Consider the following 13,933-nt stretch of genomic DNA (forward strand, 5'->3'; position numbering starts at 1 on the left):
CCGAAACGTTTGTGTGTGTTCATATGCAGCTTTCTTACTTGCATCACCTGTAAGGATGCAGTATTTCTAAGTGTCCTTAGCACAAAAAGCAAAAAAACAAAAAAGGTAAAGGTGTGAAAGGATAGGAACGTAGAGGATTTTCTATATAAATGGAAATTTTAATATTAAATTGCTCCATCTAGTGGCAAACTGCTGAAGCTAATTTTTCTTCAGTGATTATTATTCCTTAGCGATTATTATTCCTTTTAAGAATTTCAGATGAAGTTTTTCTGCTTTTCCGTGGGAAGTCCTCTGCCAAGGGAACTTCACATGTGACAAGGTACAAACCTTGATTTTTTTTCTTCCAGTTAGTTCTACGGAATTTTCCTGTTTACTTCAATGGAAGCAAGTCTTATGTGCCGAAGTGTCTGAAGTGCTTTTGAGAACTTTGTCTTAGTACTTTTGGTATGAACTCTTCTTGGGGCTGGGAGGGCAAAGTGGGAAGCTGGATTGCATGAATAATGAATACAATAAAGTTGAAGTCTCTAATTTTTTGACAAAGAATTAAAGTACACAATGAATCGTGTACTGAGTACAGTGTGCTGAGATACGTCTTGCATTCTAACATGAAATAAGTTTCTGCTGCAGATTGTTTCCTTCAAAACTTAACTGGTATTGGTATTGCATTTTTCATAATAGTAACGAGCTAATTGAAAGGTTTGTTAATGTCAATATACTTTGAAAGCAATTGGAATTCTTTTGCCAATCAAGGAGAAAACCCCTGTGTTTCTTAGTCATAGGAAAATGGGAGAAAATTCAAAAGGAAAATGTCCAAGGAAAGGTTCTCTGATGCCTTCTTCCTTTGCAAGGCTTGAAAAAACACATTCTGACAAAACTGAAGGGAGCTCTTGAGGAGGCTTGTGTATTTCCCTCAGCCCACTGCTGTGATCCCTTGTGCAGCTGGCTTTAGAGAGAACTCATGCACTTAAGAATGCAAGATCATTGAACAATGAATCAGTTTCAGGGTGGTTGCATAGTATTGTTTTTGTGTTTCTGAACAGAGTACAAAACGGTGCAGCAAGCAGCTGAAGTCCTGCTGAGAAGCAAAAATATTTAAAAACAAAAAGGAAGAAAATGGAAAAGTACTAACATAGTTTAAAAACAAATATTGCAAGTTTTAGATTATATATATATTATGTCTGTGCTTGAGAATATAAAGGGATGCACTGAACTTGCTGGCACCCTATGCTTTACTTTTCTCATTCATTTTTCAGTTTTGGTTAATCTTCTACATAATGTATACACCTTTAATTTCCTGGTAGATTAATTCTTACTTCTCGTCCAAGTCTGAATACTCCTTTTAGATTAAGAAACAGTTCTCAACACTGGAAGAGTTGCAGTTTATTCCAAGACTGTTCCATTATTCAAGTGAATAATGGAACATAAACTCTGTAGTGCACTTTCCCAGACTTCCTCTCCCCAATTAGTTTGGTCACTTAAAATTGCAGATCACTGTTCCTATCTTCCTTTCCCAGGCAAATGAACCCATTAAATATCACAATTGCATAACTTCCCTACAAGCTAACCAAAGTTTCCTTGCAACATTCATTTTAACCTCAGCTGTATACTTTTGGCTGAACTTGAGTCTTTGAAATACAAGGCAACACATCTTGATAATAGTACATGAGCAAGTAATTAACATTGCTGTGAATTGGAATGGCACTTTTCATATTCTGTGTTTCGTACATAGCTGAGGTCTTGGGCAATAAAGCCAATTAGCTGTACCCCATCTCTCCCTTTTTCTAATGACTGATGGATTTGTGGGTACTCTTTCTGAAATGTAATTCCTGCAGGTACTCTGTGTCAGGGTTGCTGAGAATGAGTTACTTCCCTGGTACTGGAATCTACAGTAATGCTGATAGAAAACCAAACAAAGCTTTGGCCTTTGTTCCTCCTTCTGTTGGACTGGAGAAACAGACATAGCAGCAGTTCAATGATTTTAATTTTTTTTTTAACCTGGCAGTTTTCAAGGTTCAGGGTAGACGGTTGGGTATTAAAGGGCTTGCGTATATAAGAAAAGAAAGTGTGCTGTTTGAATACTTAAATTGTTTGAAATACTTTGAAATACACAAATCAAAGACAGTTTAGTCTGGAGTATTGACTTTTATCAGGTTTGTCACATGAAATTGTTTGATCCCTTTATGTTAACCTTACATGAATTTGATAAGTATTGCTAACTCAGGTATGTATCCTGTTCACTGAAAATCATTTGATGTACATAATTGCTTGTTTTTAGTGTCTTTGAACAACATTTGCATTGGGAAATGACAGTAATATAGAAGGACTTGGAAGGACTTCTCTTCCAAGTAGTTGGAAACAAATTGATGCCTTGTACTTTTGGAGATGTGAGGAGTTTCTTGCCCTGATTGCTTTGGCAATTTTGAAAGAAGGGTTTTGCGTTAATACTCTCTAGCCTTTTTTATGCCATTGTGTCAGTATAACGTTTGAGAATGGTTGTGTATTATCCATCTTGAATCTGTTATCAAGATTCACTTGACAAGGTTTTGTCTTTGTATGCTAGAAACCCAGTTCTTATATTCTCAGAAGGGAATTGTTAGGCAATATTGGACATTAGTGGTAGTAAATGCCTTGTGGTTCAGCTAACCAATGCTGAAGTTTTCTGTGTTTTGCAGATGGCTCACTTCCATGAAAGAATGTATCAAAGGTTTGGAAGCAGAACATCTGAATCAAAATAAAGCATTCTTACTCTTCAACAAGTGGAATCACATGGTATTGCATTGACATACCTATGCATTCCCATGTAGAAATTCCTAAATTTCTCAGCTCTGTCATGAAGATAACCAATAAAAAGGACTGCTCCAGTACAGAGCAGAGAAGTGTGGCTCTTCACTTGGCTTCTTTAATTTCTTGTGTTTCCATTGTTAATGTGAGCTTCCCACTGTTTTACTGAACTGTTCATGGCATCCTATTTTCTTTAGCAGAGTTGCATCACAACAGTTACTGTCAGACATGTGGGTAGGAGGTGGGTTACAATATGCAAGCTGATTTGAAATAGAAAAGATTAAGGGATTGCAATGGAGGCAAATATCTACTAATGTATTTTCACACTGCTTTGCAGGCTTAGTATTAGGTTTGTGTGCTAGAGTGTGGAGTTGGCCTGGACATTGTGGATGGCTCCTTGTGGACTGTAGAGAAGTTTTTGAGTACCAATATATGTAGGGAAATTAGCTTTTCTAAGAAATGTTGTAATTCTTAAATATGTGTATGTATTTCCTTTGAAACTTCAGCTGATTAATAGCTGTAGTGTGATTTTTATTTATTTATTTATTTTGTGGAAACTCTTTGAAAGAGGAAATTTGGTGGGCTAAGCATGATGATCATGGAAATATCTGGTTTGGAGAAATGCTTTGAAGAAGCGTCAACATCTGAATTAAGTCAATGAAGTGGATAATCTCTACAAAATATCCATATCTCTGGGAAAATGTACTGGCCAACTTGCCTGAAAATAAATTACTGTTTATGTTGTTACAAGTGTGTATGTATACACACTAAAGAGGGGGAGAAGATGGGGCTTACAAACAAGAAAATGTTGTCATCAGTGTAGACAGTGGAAGCTGCAACAGGAAGAAGGGACATGTTTCTGAAGCACACAGGCCATCTTAGTACCACTTTTCTGGAAAAATTCTACACAGTGCCCCCAACATGCAGGAGATGGTATTTAACCTTTAATGAAGGCCCCCAAAAAGCCTTTTGTGAGAACCAGGGCAGAGAAATATGTACAGATACAGCTGCATGTGCATCATCAGTATGTCTTCTGCAAACCAAAGTTAAAGTTTTGGAATGAAGGTATTTGAACAATCTGGGAGTCTGGAAGGCTGAAACAGATGCATCATATGATCTTCCCTATCTGTTAAAAGGTCATTGACTTGAAATACCTCACAAAAATGTGAAAAGGTAGTATAACAATCCAATAAGGCTAAAGAAAACGCACCTAATTTACTGAGAAGTAGAAATACCTGTGACTTCCCAGTAATGGGATTGTTTCCTTGGGCTGATATGATGCTTTTGCCAGGAAGGATAGAGAGATGATGTTTAACTCATCTTTAGAAGAGACCTATTTCAAACTGTGATACCGTGTTCATTTGCCATAAGACAATAATCGCTTCTTTACATATCCTTCTACACATAGGTCTGCATCATGAGTATCATGTGCACATTCACATTTATTCAGTCTGCTGTTTTTAGATCTGTTAGGCTTGTTTTCCATTTACAAACCTAATTCTGTGGCTCACCCACATCATAATCACCATGTAACTTCCCATCCTCAGAAGATAAGATATGCAATCTTATGACTATTTTCTTCTCTTCCATAAAAGAAGTAACTTTGAAAAGGTCTCAAGGCATTGCTGTTTGTGGTAGCTATAAAAGAATACTCAGATGGTGATTACATAGTAAGGTCTACCACTCACATGAAGATAATGGAAAATGGTGTTCTCTGAGATCTCTAAAAACAGATGCTTTTCTAACTTAGTAAAAAGTTGAAGACTTGGTGAAAATGAATGTGATTTAGTTTGCCGAAAACAAATTTGGAAAGGCTGAGAGGGGGAGCTAGGGAAATTACTAGTAGATATGTTTAACCTATTCTAAGAACCAGAAAAATGTCTGCCTTCATTACTTATTTCAGGTCTCTTGGTCACTTGGAGAACAACATTGTGATAAAATACAATCCAAGTAGATCAGTTGAATCAGTCATATCATCTTGCATGGTTTCACTCTTTCATCAGATAGCTAATTAAGTATTAAGGGGGATGTAGTGAGCTTGCATATTTCTATAATTCGTGTTTCTTTCCTGTTTTTTTTTTTAGAAAGTGTGATAGGTAATCAGCTTTTCAGAAGGCTTTGATGACAGCATGCAGGCGAAGGAGACAACTGGTAGACTGTGGACTTGCCAGTGCAGAATCCTCTATTTGAATCAAATCTTTTTTTTTTTTTTTTTTTGGTCTGAGTATACAGAGATCAACTTAACATCATATGTATATTAATTCTAATGTTGTTTTTTTGAGGCTTGTGCCTATGTATGTGTGATTTAAAGGTGGTGTCATATGGCACCATATGGCATTCTTCTGTGACTGGCCAATCACACAGAGTTCATTGTTTTATCTGTTAAATATTCTTTTAAAGTAGGGTTGCAGATAACTTTTTGTTTGTTTTTGATCCTAGATATCTAAAAGCTGTAGAATATTGTATGCCAGAGCATGGAATCCTATAAAAAAGAACCAGTCACAATACATCTTCTGATGCTTAGCATTAGAGAATTACTATCCTATAGCAAGTCAATTTTGCCCTAGTAAAATAGCCTGAATGCTCATCAGCTAAAGAAAGTTCATTAACACTGCAAGTGAAGGTCAGTAGAATCAGGTTTGTATTTCTAGAAAGTGTCCTTTTGCAGAACGACTGAAGGAATGAGGTTAGTGGTTTTCTGTTTCACCTTGTGGACAGGGATTAAGGAGGTAAAACTTTTCTCTTTATAGTGACTTCTTGCAAGAAAACTAATAGTCTTTACATTTATAAAAAGCTGAACTTCTGGAGGATCAATTAGAAGTGTTTTTTTGTTTTGTTTTGTTTTTCTGCAGAGAACTCCAGCAAGCAAAGGAAACAAATAAAAACACTTACATGGAGCTCTGCCTACTGAGTCCTTGCAGGCGAGTTTTTGCTTCAAGCTAATACAGTGAATTTTGTATAATAGGAAACTCTGCCAGGTCTATTCTTTTTCCTGGGAAGTTCTTCTCCTCACCTGGAGGTCTTACTGTTTGATTGCGGCAGGCTCATAGTCTTTGCATGGGCTGTAGGCTCTTTGCACTCTGCAGAGTGTCCTTTGCTTGTCATCTGTTATAGTACATGGAAACTTTTTTTTTTTAATTATTAATTTTTTAAAATTTGCCCTGACCAGGTTAATAACTCTCTAAATGAAGAAACAGTCTTCCCATTCCTACAAGAGTAGTCTAACTCATCTAGTTTTTTAAACCATTATTGTGAACACACACACGCATGCAGAATACCGTTGTATTTTTAATACCTTTCTACTCTTAGCAGGAGGTCTGAGCCCTCAATTCTTTTTAACATTGACTTACAAAAATGACACTAAATCCATGAACTAAGTGAAACAAACTTCCTTAATCAACTCACTAAAGCAGAAAGATAGATGGAACCTGCATTTCAAAATTAGCTCCAGAGACAGTAGAAAGCACTCAGTGGAGGCTTTTTTTAATTTAAAATATTGAGCTGACAGTCTTGGCTACTCTTTCCCTCCATAGGATGGGGAATACAAGCTTTCTCACTCCTGTTTTAGCCACACATTGTATAACTGATGACTGAATACGTAGATGCAAGGATAAGGAGGTAGCTGAATTACTATGCTCATTTCATCATCTTTTTAAGTATTAAGATTTCAGAAATGGTGCCAATTAGAATAAATTGTAACTGAAGTTTTGGCATTCATATTAATTAAATTTTGCAAATGAATTGGATTCTTTAAAATGACTTTCATACAATGGTTCTAATTCTGCTGGTTTTATTTGGGCAGAAGTCCTACTGAAATCCCCATAAGAAATCTAGGATCAGCGTTTAGTATTTGCCTCAGTTCAGTAATTGTTTTCTTTTATGTGACTTTTTAGAGCACTCTGACAAGGAAGGAATGAACAGCTTATCTTATCAAGATTTATAGTCAATAGCTTCTGTAGTCTTGTGAAGAAGATGTCTGCTGTGCAAATAGCAAGGTTAAAGTGATTGTGCATGAAGTAAATACAAACTTGAGCTAGTATTTCATCCTGAAAACTAGTCCGAACAATACTTAGATAACTTCGCTAATGGAAGCCCTTTCATAATCTTGACCTATATATATACAGTTCTGTCAAATCCAAGGTCAGATAGAATTTTAAAAAATAATTTTTATTTGAACTTCTGTAACCAAGATTTCACATTTCTGAACATTCTCTTTAATACAAAAACATTTTTTTTTTTTTTTTTAAGTTTTATATAGGTCTCAGTGTTTGATCAGTAGTAATAAAAGAGTAAATACCTATTTGTTTAGGAAATGTCTTCCAGCCCATTACAGCTGCAGACAAAAGGAGTTCATTTCAAATTGATTAATGTACAGTAAGTATCTGAAATTGCTTGGTCCTGTAACTTTGTTGCTTTCTCATCAGTCTGAAAAATCAAATGAAGCATCTCTGAAGATTCTTGATTGATGCTGTCAGCTTTGTACTGATATTGCAATGTATTTCAGGAGATGTTCGAAGTGGAGCAATAATTTTCAAGCATCCCATAGTAAAGTTTTTTTATCAGATTATGCCAAGTCCATTGCCAAATAGCTATGCATTTTTGTTTGTTTTGCGTTTGTGGGTGGGAGATTTCATATATGGATCTTTATAAGTATGCATGAGAGAATGATGTATTGGTGATAGGCTACTTTTACTGTGCCATGTCTAAGTGCATTTTTTCCCATAAACCATACTGCCTATTTCTCTTATTATCTATAAACTCAGATTAATTTATTTTCTTGGAAGCCATATGTTACTTGGTTTCATTTCATAATGTATGTACAAATTTTCCAAATGTTGCTAAAGAATGCTTCAGGCCCAGATCCAGTAATTCATTGGTGGGAAAGTTAAAAGTACAGGAAACTGTAACAAAGAAAAATACTTTCCTCCTGAAAATGGAATTTTGACAAGATAGTATTGTTAATTCCTATATTTATTTTTTCTCAGCTTGGTAAGAAAGTAAGAATTATCTTAAAATACCAAGTCTACAAAGTCATGTGTTGATATGGTTTGGCTAAAACAAGATCATGCACTTAAGCTGCGTGAAACTGTGTAAAAATCTTACTGCTGATTTGATTAATTTATTAAGGCATCCAGTGGACAAATAACTCTTAGTCAACAAGAAAATACAGCACAAGGAGCACAGCCTTCTGTATCCTTAGGCTGTCCATACAAACTCTGCAGGAGATCTTGGGCTGCGATAGAGGTGGAAATACGCAAGAACTCTCAAATTCTCTCAGGAACCCCCTCCAGTCCACAGCAGAATGGCTGGCTGCTAGCCATGCTGTGACTGGCTGCTGGCCAGCTCCAGTACTCTGTGACCCCTTCTAACACAGCTTACGGAGCATGAAGGATGAGCTAATGGTGTTTCAAGCAGCATTAGTGAATCAAATTTAAAATATGGATTCTCACCCGCAGTGGTGTGGGAAGATTCATGGCTTTAAGGAAAAGGAGCCAGGGAAGAGAAAACACCTCCTAGATTTAGACTACGTGTAGGGGAATAGAAGGTACTCTTTCTCTTCCTAAAAACCCCCATATGCAACATTGTTGGTTTATTTTCTTGCCACAACAGAAAAAATAGAGTTTGTTAGCATAGTGTATTGCCATGTTTTCTGTAGGATATCTTGTATGCGCACTCTGAAAACTGCCTGAAATATCATTATCTGTGTTCTTCTGTCTTATCCTTCCTCTAAAATACAATGGAATATCCTGAACTAGGAAAGAAAAAAAAATAAAAACAAAAATAAAAAACACTTTCAAGTTGCCGTTTAATTTCCATTGACTTTAATAGGGTTAAACTATGATTGTAAACTCTAATAAATGTAAATATTCTCACTTAGAAGGTCCTCAGGTTGTTTTGAAATACTAGTTTTGAAAGTGGAATTCTGATTTGCTAAATACATTTTGTAAAATGTATTTTGCCATCTCTTAAGATCAAAACAATTTTGTCTTAAAAATACAAAAGTGGAACACAAACACAGTGAAAGTAGTCTCAGGATCACTGTGATGGAGCTAGGGAAAGTTCATTAAATAAGGACCCCTAACAATAGTTATTTGCCAAAAATATTTATTTTAAGTAGCTGAACCAGTAACAGAAGTGAGTGTTCTTTTACAGTATAAGGTGGCTAAATTGTGTTCCACTTGGTCTCCATTTTCTTGCTTATTGCTGCAGTCAAATAGGCAAAGCAGTAGCATAATCAAGTCTTTATTGTATTGGTGTAATTTGCATGTATTCTTTATTGTTTCACAGCCATCACAAATAGTTAGAAATGAATAACACTCATTTTCATGCTGGATGGATGATTAAAGATTTCTCCATGATATTTTGGGGTTTCTGTGACAAGGAAATTTCCAAAGTCACTCTTTAATTTTGTCTGTTATGTAGCAAAGTATATATATAATAAAGTATATGTATATATAATATATATAATAAGTAATAATACATACATATATATTATATAATAATATATATAACTAATATTTAATATATATAATATTATATATATAATAGTAATAGTATTATATATATAATCTATATAGTAATATATATATTATATATATATAGTAATATATAATATATATAAAGTGTGTGTGTGTATATATATATATATATATATATATATATATATATATATATATATATATTTTAACTCCAGTATGTGCAGGCTGATTCTTTATTGCCTAGGTGACTGAACAAAACACAACCCCTTAAAGGGCTTTTGTATCACAAAAGCTATTAATAAGGCTGTATCCTAAACACCTTCATTCCTATGAGCATTACATGTACAAAACTATAATTACTTTTTATGAGCAGTGCCATTGTTTTCAACTTGACTACATTTACAGGGATGTACTCTGTCAGCTTGGCCCAGCGGGGCCTACTACAGCTCTGTTAATATAAAAGGAAGAAACATTTGCTGTATTCACTGCAAGTTCAACTGGGCTTACAGTAAGCACTGATTAAGTTCCTCTATGCTGTTTGAAAACTCATTGTTCACAAAGAATGGCATAATCAGTAAAAATGTATGTCTTCAGAGTTGGAAATGATGATGCTTTGCTTAATAAGGTTGCTACTGGCAAGAAGACCTTGGATGGGTCTTAGTGTGATCCTATTCTGAAGCTTATCAAGAGCTTCTCCACAGCCATGTGCTAATTGCAGATCAGTTTGCAGCTGTGTGAATGTGTTTTGTAATGCAGTACCCCCACAACTCCTTCAGGTACTCAACTCCTTTCTGTCTGTGTGGCTAGATGTTTGAAACCCAGCTAATAGCTTGTGAGAGTTCAGAAAAAGTCTGCCTTCGGTTACAGGTGCTGTTATCTTATGGATTATAATAATGATCAGTAATTTTCAGTGGTCAAGTACTTGGAATTCTTCACTCAGTCTTCATTTATGGAACATTAAGTTTAGCTAAGGCTGGTGTTATTATTATTTTCCCATATTGTTTGTTACTGTTTTTCCTCCAGTGTCTAGTCAGAATGCATTTATTTTTCTAGGACAAGTGAATTTACTTGATCTAAAATGGTCTTCTTTTTTCTTTTTATTTAGGCCAGGAAATGATTTGCATGGCATTGTATCACTTCCCTGTTACATTTTTATTGTGCAAAGTGACATGCTGGGACTGTGCTTGTGTTTTGTAGCATTTGCCTTTGGCTAGCACTGTGTCAATGTAAAACTTTAAGAACAGTAACATACTTGCTGGCTTTGGGAAAGGGTAAAGGCTGGAAGCTTGGCTATACATCGCTTATTTATAAAGTTATAACGGTAGTCTCAAATACAGTTTATATTAGCACCTCTATCAGCAGAGAACCACCTTCTCCCAGGAAGTACATCTTCTGGACTTCCTGAGTAATGAAATATCTCCCTTAAGAAAACATAATAAGTATTGCCTCTAGAGTCAGTGAGCTTTGCCACCTCTGTGTCCTTGCTGAAAAGCCATGTGCTTCTGTCCCTTTAATTGGATGTGAGGAGTTCCTGCACTCAGACAGCAGGAGAGAGATTATGGCAGGGGCTAGTCAGTGTTATGAGAAACACGTAATGAGCAATACAGCCTGCAGAATTCTGGAAAGGATAAAGGGGAGACACTTAAAGACAGGTTTTTTTTCAAAGTGGTCTCATTAGCCTGTGAACCAGGGTTAAAAGATAAGAGATTTCTTGATCATAGACTGGAGCCTGCTTCTTGTGTTTATTGGAAGCTTGTTTTTCTGAAGGTTAGAAAGCTTATTTTCAAGGAGCTAGATAGCTGTAGTAACCTGCCCTGCCTTGATTTTGTATCATTATTGCTTGCAGACTATGCACTAATTCTGAAATGGTAGTTACATAGGACAGTAGCTGAGAATAACTGAAAGTAACCAGAATTTTTAGTAAGTTTTGACTCCAGAATCCTTACATAAGTAATCCTCTGAAATCAAATTGTTTTCATAATTTGGGAGGTAGTGCTACCCAAACTTGATATGGAAACCTGTCTTTCCCAGAAGCTTTCCTCTCTTGACTTTTAAGATTAAATGCAAAGTTGATAGGGACACAACTCCTGCGTAACAATTTATACTTTCCCTGTTGAATTTTTGTTTTGGAACAAGTTCTTTCATAAATTTTTATATTCTATATCCTTATAGATATAGAATATAATTTTGTGAAATTCCCTCATTAATTGGAAAAGGCTTTTGTTCCACAAAAGAGGAAGTGTGGGGGTATGCAAGGGTGGGCGGGAAGGGTGCACAATAGTTCCTACCGCAGCACAGACTATGCAGGAACAGAGCTATCAGCAAAGTGGAAAATAGGAATCAGCTTTGTTTCTAAGGAAAACAACTCCCAGGAGGAAGCAAAAGTCCATATGTAACGCCATAACTGCTGATGTGCTGTTCAGCTTTGCTTCCCACAGCACAATGAAAGTTGACTGTATTTTGTTTCTTAAAGTGGCACCCATGAAATTATGGAAATTATGCTATATAAAGTTTAATACAGGACATCTTCAAATATAATGAGTCTCATGCTGCAATGTGTTTTCTTCCGTGTTGCTCTTCCTTCATCTGCAGAGGGGTAGACAGCAGCATATAAATAAAATCTCGTATGCGGAATGAAGAAGTACCATAGCATTGTCTTAACCAGACCTCCAGCCCAACACAGTCAGCTGAACCTATGACATTCCAGGGAGAGAATTATCAGCACTGAAGAGTTTACAGTTTCTGTAGGCAAATTTCAATGTTTAACCAGCTTTACCTCAATGCCTCATTACCCTTATCTATCCCATGCTGATAGACCTGTGTTTGTCTTGCTTGTTGATTGTCCAAGGTATATGTGCTTAGGAAGGGTCCAACACTTTGAACTCTGGGTCCTTTCAGCCAGTTAAAAGGTGTCGATGCACTCATCTTATCTGCATTAAAGAGGCAGGAATAAATGTTCTATTCTTGCAGAACCTGCTGAGTGGACACGTGATGAAACTGTCTCTGACTTCCTTCAACTGAGGGAACTTCAGGAGTGAGGTGGAGGTGCTGGCACCTGGGAGCTGCCTGTGACACGTGGTCAGAGAAGCCAGGCATTAATCCCAAGCCCCTCAGTTGCCTTTCCCAGTAACTGTAATTGCATAGAACATACTACAGGAAAGTGGTCACTGGAAACCTGAGGGCTGAGGGAGGGACTGCTGACTGCCTGCTTCTGGTTCTGTATCTCAGAACCAGCAGTGAGCTGGCTGGTTGGCCAGGTACTTCAGTGCTTTCAAATCAAAAGTCCTCAGAATAAGTCTGCTCTTATTGTATCTTGAGTGGCTTAAAAATCACGTAGTATCATGCACCCACCTTTTGATTTCTTTGCCTTTAGGGAGTGTTCGACTCAGGTTTTTAAACTGAACTTGACATTCTATAAAATGTGGAAAGAGACTTTATTTAACTGAAACAAAGCTTTTGCCACTGTAAATACCCTAAATGTAGTATCTTAAGTTAAAATAGTTGCATTGATAAATAATAGTTCAGGTTATAGTTATGCTACTGCTGTCACTTGTAACAACTAGGAAAGTGGAGGTAACAGGAGGCATGATCTCTGTCTGTTTTATGCCATTAGAGGTTTTGTGTACATGAAGTTACACTGGCAAAACTGTTGTTGCTGTAATCTGTTCTTTGGATTCTGACTTTGTTGTATTGGTACAATGCACAACACTGATTTGTGCAAAACAGAAGGAGTTCGGGGGTATCCTTGTACTGCTGTGGCTATCGCATAAATGAATGGCAGGCACTTCTCTGTACGAGATTCTAATGCTTGTTTACTTGTATTGCTACAATTTAACAATTAATTTTGAGGCCTTTAATACAGGGTATTGGAGAAATTTCGAGTTAGCACAGAATATTAAGGTTTTTCTGTTATAGTTCTCCTCAGGAGGTTTCTTTCACATCTGCTCATACAGGGTAATGTCAGAAGTGCAGCCATGTAAAAAATGTCAGTTGAACGCCCCCTAGCTGAAATAATTTTCAGAACATCAATAACGTAAAGGTTTCCAGAGTGCTCTAACATACAGCTGAGGTGAAACCCACATTTAGAGTTTCGTGTTTGTTGGTTTCGACTGAGCCAAGCAGTTACTTTAAGGATGTATGTATTTGTATTTTAATATACTGATCGTTTTAGAAAATGATCTTACATTGGGGATGCAATCTTGAGTAGGCTCTGCTATGGGAGTTTCTAAGATCATTGAAGAAGTGAAACTTTGCTAGAAAGCAGGTTATAGGATCCTTAAAATGGCTATACACTCTTTCCTTTGCAATGCTGACATCGCTGCTTATGCATTATAGAATGATGTGCTCAAGGCTGGAGAAGTATTATCATGCTTAGATTAGCATGGTAGTTGTAAAAATCAAGCTAATGATGATTAGAGACTATTTTTGCTGACGTTATTGAGTGAGTTTTTGTTGTTTCAGTGCTTTCTGTACACGAGTGCACATGAAAAGGTGGACTGCCATCACAAACTGTCTTTATATTATATCCTCTCATTTCTCCAAGCAGAATTCAAAGAGCTGAGCAGGAGTAATTGATAGTATACTACATAAAGTGCTGTCTTTTTGTTCATAACAGCATTACAGAAGGTACATTGTAGAGTACCTGAAAGTACAGGATAGTAGTTCATTTGCAA

At 36.4% G+C, this 13,933-nt stretch overlaps 1 protein-coding gene across 10 annotated transcripts in view; it reads left to right on the forward strand.

Annotated features, from left to right (window-relative positions):
- LOC311440453 (uncharacterized protein) overlaps positions 1–13,933 on the forward strand; it is a 509,298-nt gene that overhangs the window by 10,821 nt on the left and 484,544 nt on the right. The window contains exon 1 of one of the 10 annotated variants that reach the window (XR_014695422.1): positions 10,027–10,127. The exons of the other annotated variants lie outside the window; for them this stretch is intronic. The gene's annotated coding sequence lies outside the window, so the exon portion shown is untranslated. Of the gene's footprint in view, positions 1–10,026; positions 10,128–13,933 lie in introns of those variants that run through there. 10 annotated transcript variants of the gene reach the window in all.

This window comes from Aythya ferina (genome assembly GCF_964211825.1).
Source record: "Aythya ferina genome assembly, chromosome: 8".
Classification (NCBI taxonomy): Eukaryota; Metazoa; Chordata; class Aves; order Anseriformes; family Anatidae; genus Aythya; species Aythya ferina.